A 12,664-nucleotide genomic window follows, 5' to 3' on the forward strand; every position below is an offset into this window, starting at 1 on the left:
AAGCAGAGTGTCTAGTAAAAGACTTATTTGGATGTAGTCCCAGACAATATCCTTGGCTAATGGGAGGTAGGAAAATGAAATAACTTGATTTCCAGTAAATATTATTTGGGTCTGCAGAGTGTCCTTATCCAAAAACACTCTCTGAATATAAGGTAAGCAGATGCCAATGTTCAAAATGCAAATATGGATATATATATATATTTGTGTGTGTGTGAGAGAGAGAGAGAGAGAGAGAAAGCGAGAGACTGTAGAGAACATTCCAGGTAGGGAATAGAAACTCAACAGTAGTTGTTGGCTTTAGGGAAAGGAATATTCTTTCCATTGAAACAATTTTTTACTATTTGAATTTTTATATCCTAATATACATGTCACTTTTCCAACAAAAATTTAAACATAATTTGAAAAGAGTATCTTTCAAACTTCAACAGAAATTTAAAAGATAAATTATTATAAATTAAAATAAATTCTTTTATTATAATAACTATCCCTTTTTAAATGACTGCTGGGAGAAGGTGATTGGGTCCAATGCTGTCTCTACATGATGTTTACTCATTGGGGAGAATTTTTGGTGGTTCAAGTCAATCCAGAGGTGCCTTAGTAGAAAGACCTGGAGATTTGTTTCCAAAAAACCACCCACTGTAAACACTGTGGCACACATAAGGCCGCCTTCAGTTCAAACAGACTTGCTATCAACAGGTTTGGTTTGGTTTTGGATAGATCACGGAGTCAAATTGAGATGATCCAGAATTTGTGAAGAATCAGCATGAAGACTTACTAAAAACCATCTCTTCTTGTTCCTGCTATGTTTAATGTATTTTAAAATACTTTCCAGGCTTACAGTCTTAAAATAATGCAGAATTGAAAAAGATTTTTGTATCTCTGGTGGAATGAGGCCTAGAATAAATGCCTAGGAGAGCACCAAAAAAGAATAAGCAGAAGTTAAAAGAAACCTAGCAAGATGACTAAGACAGTAGACTTCTCTGAATAAGGGGCGATGCTGAGCAAATGATCCGAGAACCTGGGTTCTATGAAGAAAAATGTGGCATCAGGATTGGAGGAAGACTCATTAACAACCTGCGATATGCAGATGATACAACCTTGCTTGCTGAAAGTGAAGAGGACTTGAAACATTTACTGATGAAGATCAAAGAGCACAGCCTTAGATATGGATTGCATCTCAATGTCAAGAAAACAAAAATCCTCACCACTGGACCAATAAACAACATTCTTATCAACGGAGAAAAGATTGAAGTTGTCAAGGACTTCATTCTTCTTGGATCAACATTCACGGAAACAGCAGTCAAGAAATCAAAGGACGTATTGCATTAGGCAAATCTGCTGCACAAGACCCTTTTAAAGTGCTGAAGAGCAAAGATGTCAGCTTGAGGACTAAGGTACGCCTGACTCAAGCCATGGTATTTTCAACAACCTCATATGCATGCGAAAGCTGGGCAGTGAATAAGGAAGACTGTAGAAGAATTGATGCTTTTGAGTTATGGTGTTGGAGGAGAATATTGAAAGTGCCATGGGCTGCCAAAAGAACCAATAGATCTGTTTTGGAAGAAGTGCAGCCAGAGTGCTCCTTGGAGGCCAAGATGGCCAAACGTTGTCTCTCATACTTCGGACATATTGTCAGGAGGGACCAGTCACTGGAGAAGGACATCATGTTTGGTAAGGTGGAGGGTCAGAGAAAAAGAGGAAGACCCCCCAACGAGATGGATTGGCCAAGTGGCAGCATCAATGGACTCAAGCGTGGGAACAGTAGTGAGGTTGGCCCAGGATCAGGCAGTGTTTCGTTCTGCTGTGCATAAGGTAGCTATGGGTTATTAACGACTCGATGGCACCTAACAACAACAAAATTGTGAATTGGGAGTCCCTGATGGAGTCAGTTGGCTTGGGGTTTGAGTCCAACCAGAGGTACCTCAGAAGAATCAACCTGTGGAGCACAATTGTTCTCTGACACACATGGGGTTGCCATGAGTAGGAATCAACTCCAAAGTAACTGATAAGGTTGTGAACTGCCTTAGTTTCTCTTAACAGCCACATATCTTCTTTATACCCATCGTTTCATCTCCCCTTATAGTTTTAGACAAAGAGATATCCAAGAGCCCTGCTGGCTCCTGAGAATTCTTGATCCTATACATTTGCTTTTCCTTCCTGAAGCTAAAATATTGTGAGATCTATTCTGTGCAAGTTTTTAACCTGTGCATCAATAGCCATACTGATTACCCTCCCTGTTAGCCAAGTCTTGGGCAGTCCCTTCCCATACTAATCCTGGGCTTGACCTTAGTTCTTACTTCGCTGAATGTGATAATAGCAAGCATGATACAAGTAGAGACTTAAAAAGATTACTCTCTCTTGCTTTTCTTATAATACCTTGTGACCACCACCATGTGAACAAACCCAGGCTAGCCTATTGGATGATGGGAGCTAAATAGCTCAGATATCTCCTTTGCCTCTTCCAATAGATAGATAGTCAAGCAAGGACGAGTAAGTGAGGCCAAGGACCATCAGCTGACCACAAACTCAGGAGTGAACTCAGACAATGGTACATCATGCAGAAATGTGCCATTCAGCTGAAACCACAGAATCATGAACAAATAAATGGCTGTTTTGAGTGACTAAATTTTGACACAATGTTATATAATATACATTACTATTTAACACTTCTAGCTACTGCTTTAATTATTTTCTTTCACTCATGGCCAAATATTTTATTTCCTACCAAATACTCTAACACAGTCTTGGCATGGCGCTGCAGGATAATGCACTGGACCTTGAGGTCAGTTTGAACTGCAATATCAGCAGTTCAAAGTCACCATCTACTCCTTGGAAACCCTATACTGGGTTTCTATGAATCATAACCGACTCAAAAGCTCTTAAAAACAATGTGATAAAGACACATCACATTGTCTCTATCACATTGAGTAAACAGTAATGAATACAATATTTTGGAGTCCTGGTGTGGCACCGTAGGATAGACACTCGACCTCAAGGTCAATTTGAACTGCAATGTTGGCAGTTCAAACTCACCAACTGTTCTTTGGCAACCCTACATAGGGTCACTATGAGTTAGAATCAAATAATAAGTAATAATAGACATGGGAACTATCTTTATGGAACAAAGAAAATAATGATAGTTAAGATGTCTTGAGTGTTTTCTGCTTACCATGTACCATGTTAATCTTTTAGCATGCATTTCGTTCATACACCAACCTTATTATTGACCACATTCTACAGATATAGAAATGGAGGATTGGAGAATTTTAAAAGATTTGCTTTAAGTCACAGTATGTGATAGAATTCAGATCTTTCTCTAGCGCCTGTGCTCTGAACCGTTATAATTTAGCTTATGAACACATGTGAAGAAACCTAGGAATTTAGTGTTAACTTTGACAGCAACTTCTACATAAATGAAGAGAATGCAAGTCCCTTTTATTTCTCTTTAAGGGTCTGTCTAGCTACCGTTTTGTTATGAGTAAAAATAATCTTTAGCCCTACTCTAGTTCTCTGTCATTTACACTTGGCTTAATATCTCGTTAACTAGTATCTGCCGTTCTCTATATGGAAACTAAATTTGTGATGATCACCATTATCTTCTTTTTTGCCAAATTAAATAACATTTCAAAGTCATTCATTCTGAATTTTCTGGCCTATTTGATACAATTGGCCATTGCTTTATTCTTAATTATCTCTTTACCCTCATTTTTTTAAAAAAAGTACTATTCTTATTTTTTCTACTTCTCTAATTCTTTAGTTTTTAAATGGAGCTCTATCGAAGCCAACAAGATTTATAGGTTGGTTATGCTGATGGAATGCAAAGCTCTACATATATGCGTGTTGGAAATCCCTGCTGGTGCTGAGGGTTAGATGTTGGGCTGCTAACCCCCATCTGGTCCGTATCTGATCCTGTAAAGAATTTCAGTCTGACAAACCCTTAATAGGGTTGCTATGAGTCGGAACTGCCTTGATGGCAATGACAGTGGGTTCGAACTTTCATTGGAGTCCCTGGGTGATACAAACAGTTAAGCATTGGACTACTAACTGATAGGTTAGCGATTTGAAACCACCCAGTGACACCTCAGAAAAAAGAGCTAGTGATCTGTTTCTAAGAGTTCACAGCCTCGCGAGCCCTATGGAGCCCATGGAGTTGCTGAGGGTCAGACTCGACTCAGCGGCAGCTTATTTTTTGTTTGTTGGTTTTATATATTTTCATTCAGGTTCTCAGAGTCCATAGACTACAGCAGGTTTGTGCATGCATTCTTCCATTCACATCAATTGAGGTAATTCTATGTCCCAGGCTCTGTTCTAGTCACTCAGAAGAGTGCAATAATCAAAATAGATGAAGTCTTTCATCTCATGGAGCTTCATTTATCTGGGGAGACAGAAAATAAAAACATAAATAAAGAAACATCATATAGTCTGATAGGCCAAAGTGTTCTGGAGAATAAAGCAAAGTAAGGAGACAGAGCCTAGAAGAATTTGTGTATTAGATAAGGGAGTTGATATTTGAACAGAAGCCTGAAGGAAATGAGAAAGAAAACCATGTGGATTCCCAGTGAATGAGCATTTCCGAAAAGAATGTTGAAGGAAACGATACTGAGGTAGAATCATGCTCTGGGCCTCTAAGTGCAGTCAGGAGCCATTGCTGTTGTTAAGTGCTGTGGAGTCGGTTCTGACCCATAGCAACCCTGTATAGGGTTTCTGAGGAGCAGCTGATGGGTTTGCAACTGTCAGCCTTGTGGTTCAAACTGAACTTGGGGTCCAGTGTATTATTCCGCAGCACCACAACAGAACTCCAAAAGATGATGTTAATCCCTGGAATGAGGCTGCTGGTGGTGGTTGGTGGGTTTGTGCCTTGGAGTCGGTTCCTACTCATATGGGAGTAGAAAGCCTCATCTTTCCCCTGCAGAATGGCTGGCAGTTTCGAACTGCTGACCTTGAGGTTAGCAGCCTGACTCCTAATTTGTTATTGCTAAAGTGCCATCAAGTCAGTTCCGACCCATAGCAATCCTATATAGAGTTTCCAAGTAGTGGCTGGTAAGCTTGAACTGCCGACCTTGCGGTTCAAATAGACTTTGCAGTCCAACGCATTAATCCAGAGGTGAGGATTGGAAATTGAGGTTGGAAAAGTACCCAGAGACCAGGTTAGGCAGACTGTGGTTAGATCTGAGAGCGCCAAAACAGTTTCACTTCCTTCTCTTGAATAAAATACTGGAACCTTGTCAGCCTGCTTTAGTGGCCTGAGATTGGGCTTTGGAGTACTATGCATCAGGGTAACTGAGCTGGCATCTTGAATATATTTCTAGTTCCAGATGTAGAGCCTTGAACACGTTACTTTGACTTTCTGAGTTCTAGTTTTTTGTTCTTCCAAATTAGGATTCAATTATCTACCTGTAGGTTTGTGACAATATTTAAGTTAACAGAATATGAATACACCCTGCTCAGTGCTGTACTCAATAATAATTGTTCAATTGTACACCTCTTTACAGACTTTCACTAAGAGGATGTACTCATTCCCTTGACTTCAACTACCATCTCTATGGATCGACTTTCAGATATTTTCTCAGGCTTTACCCCCCACTTTTCCCTAATGTGTCTGTTTTCCTAACTTTCATATGCCAACCTAGATGTTCCAATAACATTTCAAACTAAAAATCAGACCAAAAAAATCAAAATCTCAAGCGACTCCAGGATAATATAAATAAATAAAAAGATACGCTTTTCGAAGAATTGCTCAGCTTCAACTGCTTGAACTTTCTGTGGCCAGTGTTACAGTTTATTTCTATAACTCACGTACAGTATTCTGTCACAGACTCAAGAGAAACCCTGGTGCAGTTTTCTAGAGCTCCTTTTTTGTGTAGCTCCTTCCTTTCTGAATTTCCTTTCTGTATGTATACCCCATCACTCTCTACCACTCATCTGTCACTTTGTCGTACTATGGTGGCTTGCATGTTGATGTGACGCTGGAAGCTCTGTCCCTGGTATTTTAAATACAGGTACAGTACACCCATGGTGGACAAGTTTCAGATGAGCTTCCAAATTAAAACAGACTAGGAAGAAGGAGAGGCAGATTATTTCTCAATGTTTAGTCACTAAAAACCTTATGAATAGCAGTGAAACACTGTCAGCACCAGAATATTGACTATTGAAACATAATGAATAGCACCTGAATTTTCTCAGATATAGTGCCATAAGCTGAGCCCCTCTGGTTGGAAGGCACTCAGAATACGACTAGAGAAGAGCTGCCTCCTCAAAGCAGGGTTGACTGTGAAGACATGAATGAAGTAAGGTTTGGGGAACTTCATTTGCTGATGCAGCACAACTCAAAATGAGGAGAAACAGCTGTAAACATCCATTAATAATCAGAATATTGAATTACGAAGTATGAATATAGGAAAAATGGGATTGTCAAAAATGAAATGGAATGCATAAAACATTGATACCCTAAGTATCAGGGAGCTGAAATTGACCGGTATTGGTCATTATGAATCTGACAATTAAATAATTTACTATGCCAAGAATGATAAATTGAAGAAGAGTGGTGTTACATTCATTGTCAAAAAGAACCTTTCAAAATCTATCTTAAAATACAATGCTGTGCACGGGGCTGTTGTCATGTAGAGACGTGTGACCCGAGACAATTGGGAATGTTCTGCAACTTCACTCAGACACCATGGTGGACAGCTGGGACCCAGCCAGTGACCAGATGAAGCTCTGAAAGGAGCAGTGGCCCATACAGAAACCGGATGTCCTGTCCACTGGCGTCGGTAACTCGGTAACTCGGTAGGACACAAACTAAACATTCTCACAGTAGGGCCTGGGGCCTCTTAGGGTCCACAATGTGGTATTCACTGATGAAATGGCTCACTTTGACAGAGAGAGAATTCCTAAGAGAGTCGTGCATGCTAAAGGGTCAGGGGCTTTTGATTACTTTGAGGTCACACATGACACTACCAGAAACTCCAAGACAAAGGTGTTTGAGCATATTGGAGAGAGGATTGCCATTGTAGTTTGCTTCTCCACTGTTGCTGGAGAATTGGGCTAAGCTGATACAGTCCATGACCCTCGGGGGTTTGCAGTGAAATTTTACTCAGAAGATGATAACTGTGATCTTGTTGGACATAACACTCCTGTTTTCTTCATCAGGGATGCCTTATTGTTCCCTTTACCCACAGCCAAAAGAGAAATCCTTAGATGTACCTGAAGGATCCTGACATAATGTGGAACTTTTGGAGCCTGCGCCCTGAGTCTCTGCAATAGGTTTCTTTCTTGTTCAGTGACCCAGGGGTTCCAGATGGACATCAGCACATGAATGGCTATGGATCACACATTTTTAAACAGGTTAATGCAAATGGAGAGGCAGTTTATTGCAAATTCCATTATAAGACTGACCAGGGCATCAAGAACCTTCCTGTGGAAGAAGCAACAAGGATTTCCCAGGAAGACCCTGACTATTGCCTATGGGATCTGTATAATGCCATCGTCACCAGCAACTACCCCTCCTGAACTTTTTATATCCAGGTCATGACATTTAGTCAGGCAGAGATTTTCAGTTTAATCCATTTGACCTCACCAAGCTTTGGCCTCACAACGAATATTCTCTTATTCCAGTTGGTAAACTGGTCTTAAATTGGAATCCAGTCAATTACTTCACCGAAGTTGAGCAAACAGCCTTTGACCCAAGCAACATGCCACCTGACACTGAGTCCAGCACTAACAAGATGCTTAAGGGCTGTCTTTTTGCCTTTCCTGACACTCACAGCAACCGTCTGGGCCCCAACTACCTTCAGATACCTGTCAACTGCCCCTTTTGTGCTCAAGTGACCCCTTGTGCATGTTTGACAACCAAGATGGTGCTCCGAACCACTAGGCCACCAGCTTTGGTGCTCCGTAACAGCAGTGTTCTGCCCGGCAGCAGGTCACTGGGTTTTCTGGGGATGTGCAGCGCTTCAACAGTGCCAAAGAGGGCAACGCCACTCAGGTGCGAGCATCCTATACAAGAACGCTGAATGAAGAGCAGAGGAAACGCCTGTGTGAGAACACTGTGGACCATCTGAAAGACGCCCAGCTTTTCATCCAGAAGAAAGCGGTCAAGAACTTCAGTGATGTCTACCCTGACTACGGTGCCTTCATCCAGGTGCTTCTGGACAAATACAATGCTGAGAACCCTAAGAATGTGATCTGCACCTTTATGTGGCTTGGCTCTCACTTGACAATGAGGGAGAAGACTAGCCTGTGAGGGCCTAAGGGTGCGCCCTCTGCCTAGGAGTTTCCTGCCCACATGCAGTGCCCCCTGTGGGATCGAAGAGTCCTGTGCTAGACATGCAAATGCAAATTCAAACTAATGTCTTTAAAATGATAGTCCAGGTTTCTGTTTCTATAGCAAATAACCTAATGGTAACTTTTAACACTTTCAATACCTTTTCATTGTTTCCCCTAGGTAAACTAATAGTCATTTAACAGTCAATTAAAAGAAACATATATTTGCTTTGGATAGTAAATTGGAGTATCCATTTAAAATGACTAGAAGGAAAGGTTCTCACTGGTTATGATTTTATTTGGTAAGAGAAAAATCTGTGAAATTGTAATGTTTACATACCACCCCATGGCACCACTATATATATAGTGGTGGCTTTGTGCTGTGGAGTAGGTTCCAACCCATAGTGACCCTGTACAGGGTTTCCAAGGCTGTAAATCTTTACGGGAACAGAACGCCTCATCTCTCTCCTGTGGAACAGCTGGTAGTTTTGAATGGTAGTTTTGAACTGCTCTCTCTCTCTCTCTCTTTCTCTCTCTCTCTCTATATCTATCTATCTATCTATCTATCTATCTATCTATCTATATCTATATATATATATCTATATATCTATATATATATAGATATAGATAGATAGATAGATAGATAGATAGATATAGGCTGTAATTACACAAGAAGAAAAGAAAAAGACGATTCACCCTGACATTTTATTTTTATAATTTCTTGTCCAATAAACACATTTAATACATCAATTTATTCAAAGAATAACTTGAGCACCATCATGGCTTAATGTTTTTCTAGCTTGGAATTGATCCGTGTCAGTTTTGTTTCCTCTTGGAATTACATTAAATATATACAACTGAAAAAGAAATACAATACTGTACTTCAAGATAGTAATATCCATAGACCTACAAGGAAGCCCAGTTAATACCACTATTCAAATTTACATACTAACACTAAAGCCAGTGAGGATGAAATTGAAGAATTCTACCAACTTCTTCAGTCTGAAATTGAACAAACATGCAATCAAGATGCATTAATAATTACTGGTGATTGACATACAAATGTTGGAAACAAAAAGGATGGATCAGTATTTGGAAAATATGGCCTTGGTAATAGAAACAACGAAGGAGAGAGCATGATATAATTTTGCAAGACCAATGACATATTCATTACAAATACCTTTTTTGAACAACATAAAAGACAACTATCCAGATGGACCCCACCAGATGACATACACAGAATCAAATTGACTACATCTGTGGAAAGAGACAGTGGAAAAGCTCCACATCATCAGCCAAAACAAGGCCAAGGCAGACTGTGGAACATAGCATCAATTGCTCATGTGTAAATTCAGGTTGAAGATGAGAAAAACTAAAACAAGTCCATAACAGCCAACATTTAACCTTGAACATATCCCACCTGAAGTTACAGATAGTCTCAAGAACAGATTTGATGCATTAGCACTGAGGACTGAAGACCACAAGAGTTGTGGGATGACATCAAGAACATCATAGAAGAAGAAAGCAAAAATCATTAAGAAGACAAGAAAGAATGAAAAGATCAAAATGCATGTCCGAAGGGACTCTGAAACTTGCTCTCCTGCACAGAGTTGCTAAAGCAAATGGAAGAAATGAGGAAATTAAAGAGCTGAAAAGACTATTTTAAAGGGCAGATAGAGAAGAAAAAGTCAAGTATTATAATGAAAACTGCAAAGACCTGGAGTTAGAAAACCAAAAGGGAAGAATACGTTCAGCATTTCTAAAATTAAAAAAAAGAAAAAAAAATCAAGCCTCAATTTGAAATACTGAAGGATACCATGAGTAAAATATTGAATGATGCAGAAGGCATCAAAAGAAGATGAAAGAATACACAGGGTCACTGTACCAAAAAGGAATGGCTGATATTCAACAAGTTCAAGAGAACGCGTATGATCAAGAACCAATGGTACTGAAGAAAGATGTCCAAAGTGCACTGAAGGCATTGGCAAAGAACAAGGCTCCAGGAATTGATGGAATACAAATTGAAATATTGCAACAAATGCATGCAGCACTGGAGACACTCACAAATCTATGCCAACAAATTTGGAAGGAAGCTACCAGGTCAACTGATTGGAAGAAATCCATAGTTATGCCCATTCCAAAAAGAGGTGACCCAATAGAATGTGGAAATTACTTGCCAAGATAATTGGTATCACATGTATGTAAAGTTTAGATACAGGAAATTAAAAAACAGCTGCAACAGTACCTTGACAGAGAACTGCCAGAATTCAAGTCAGATTCAAACAAGGACATGGAAAGAGGGATATCACTGTTGATGTCAGAGGGATCTTGGCTGAAAGCAGAGAATACCAGAAAGATGTTTACCTGTGCATTATTGACTATGCAAACAGTTTTCACTGTGTAGATCATGAAAAACTATGGACAGCATTACAGAGAATGAATATTCCAGAACACTTAATTGTGCTCATGAGGAAACTATACATAGGCCATGAGGCAATCATTCAAACTGAAGAAGAGGATCCTGAATGGTTTAAAATCAGGACAGGTATGTTCCAGGGCTGTATTCAATCTGTATCCTGAACAAATAATCTGGGAAGCTGGTTTATATGAAGAAGAACGTGGCATCAGGATTAGAGGAAGACTCATTAACAACGTGAGATCTGCAGATGATACAGCCTTGCTTGTTGACAGTGAAGAGGGCTTACTGGTGAAGCTCAAAGACCACAGCCTTCGGTATGGGTTGCACCTCAATGTAAAGAAAACAAAAATCCTCACCACTGGACCAGTAAATAATATTGATAAATGGAGAAAAGATGGAAGTTGTCAAAGACTTCCTTTTGCTTGGATCCACTATCAATACTCATGGTGCAGTGTTGCGGACCGTGTAAGACTGGTCAGAGGTTCGAGGCCCTATAGGCCAGAGTGTAAAAGATCTAGCCACTTGGCAGTCAATAGCAAATTGTTTTTCATCTTAATATTCAGTTACATGTATTAATCTAATACACGGAGCCTTTGATAATCCACAGATAAATGTGATATTTTCCTAAAGCCGAGACTAAAGGTTGAAAGGTCAGGCCTTTCTCCAAAGGATTAACTAAAAATATCTTAGCTACCTCTCGGTTCTTTGTTCTATAGACAAAAAACCCATCCTCCCTAATCCTTTTCCAGGTGCAGCCCATTCACCTGGGCATCTCAAGTCCTCCTGCAGACCTGGCTCAGGAAGCCGAAACAGCGGGACTCCGCCCAAGCTTTTGTCCTTACCTCTCACCTTCCCCCACCTGAGCTCAGGGGCTATAGATATGTTAATTGGGCCTGAGAATCCAAGTTGCTGGCCTGGGATTCGAGCCAGTGAAGTAAAGTGATGTAAAGTTACCTGAATGTCTGGAAAAGTACTGATGTTAGCTGTACCTTGCCTAAGTCCCTCCCAGCTTGGAGTGAAGCTCCTCCCATAAATAAAACAGAGGCCCGGGCCTCCCCAGGTGTGCATTACAGGTTGGAGGGCATGCAGTAAAGATTGCAGGGCAATGAGTTGCTGCCTGCAGAGGCCACGATGCCTGTAGTCCCAAGCCTGCCCACCAATGATGTATCCACCCTGGCTTTGGGGTGCCTCATTGTCCCCGTTCTTCTGTCTATCTGTGTATTCTTTTGCTATATCTACCGCCATCAGGTATCTCCTCCTCGTGAACTGAACCCCTATGTCGAGGCAGGTCCCCAACAGTGCAGCAGTCAGAAAATCAAATTATTTCAGATTAGGCAAATCTGCTGCAGAAGATCTCTTTAAAGTGTTCAAAAGCAAAGATGTCAGTTTGAGGACTAAGGTGTGCCTGACCCAAGCCATGGTATTTTCAGTAACTTCGTATGCCTGTGAAAGTTGAACAATGAATAAGGAAGACTGTGGAAGAATTGATACAATTGAGTTATGGTGTTAGAGCTGAATCTTGAAAGTACTATGGACTGCCAGAAGACCAAACAAACATGTATTGGGAAAAGTACAGTCAGAATGCCCTTTAGAAGACAGAATGGTGAGACTTCATCTCTCATACTTTAGACATAGTTTCAGGAAGCACCATTCTCTGCAGAAGGACATCATACTTTGTAAAGTGGAGGGTCAGCAAAAAAGGGGAAGACCCTCAACAAGATGGACTGGCACAGTGGCAACAGCAATGGGTTCAAGCTTCCCAAGGATTGTGAGGATCTCACAGGACCAGTCTGTGCCTCATTCTCTTGTGTATCAGGTCACTATGAGTCAGTACAACAACCTACATCAATATTCTAGCTGTCTTAGCTTCCACCTCAGCTCTCATTGGGTTCTTGCTCCCAGCGTGCTATTCTTTACAGTACCTCCTGGCCCAAAGGTAAAGTAATCCCAAGACTCTGTTTGTTTTCCTTTACTTGGCGATCA

At 40.6% G+C, this 12,664-nt stretch overlaps 1 pseudogene; it reads left to right on the forward strand.

The window, feature by feature from the left end:
- Positions 1-6,676: 6,676 nt before the first annotated feature.
- On the forward strand, positions 6,677-8,242 carry LOC102842174 (annotated as a pseudogene).
- The last annotated feature ends 4,422 nt before the right edge of the window (positions 8,243-12,664 follow it).

This window comes from Chrysochloris asiatica, unplaced genomic scaffold (genome assembly GCF_000296735.1).
Source record: "Chrysochloris asiatica unplaced genomic scaffold, ChrAsi1.0 scaffold00018, whole genome shotgun sequence".
In the NCBI taxonomy this organism is placed as follows: Eukaryota; Metazoa; Chordata; class Mammalia; order Afrosoricida; family Chrysochloridae; genus Chrysochloris; species Chrysochloris asiatica.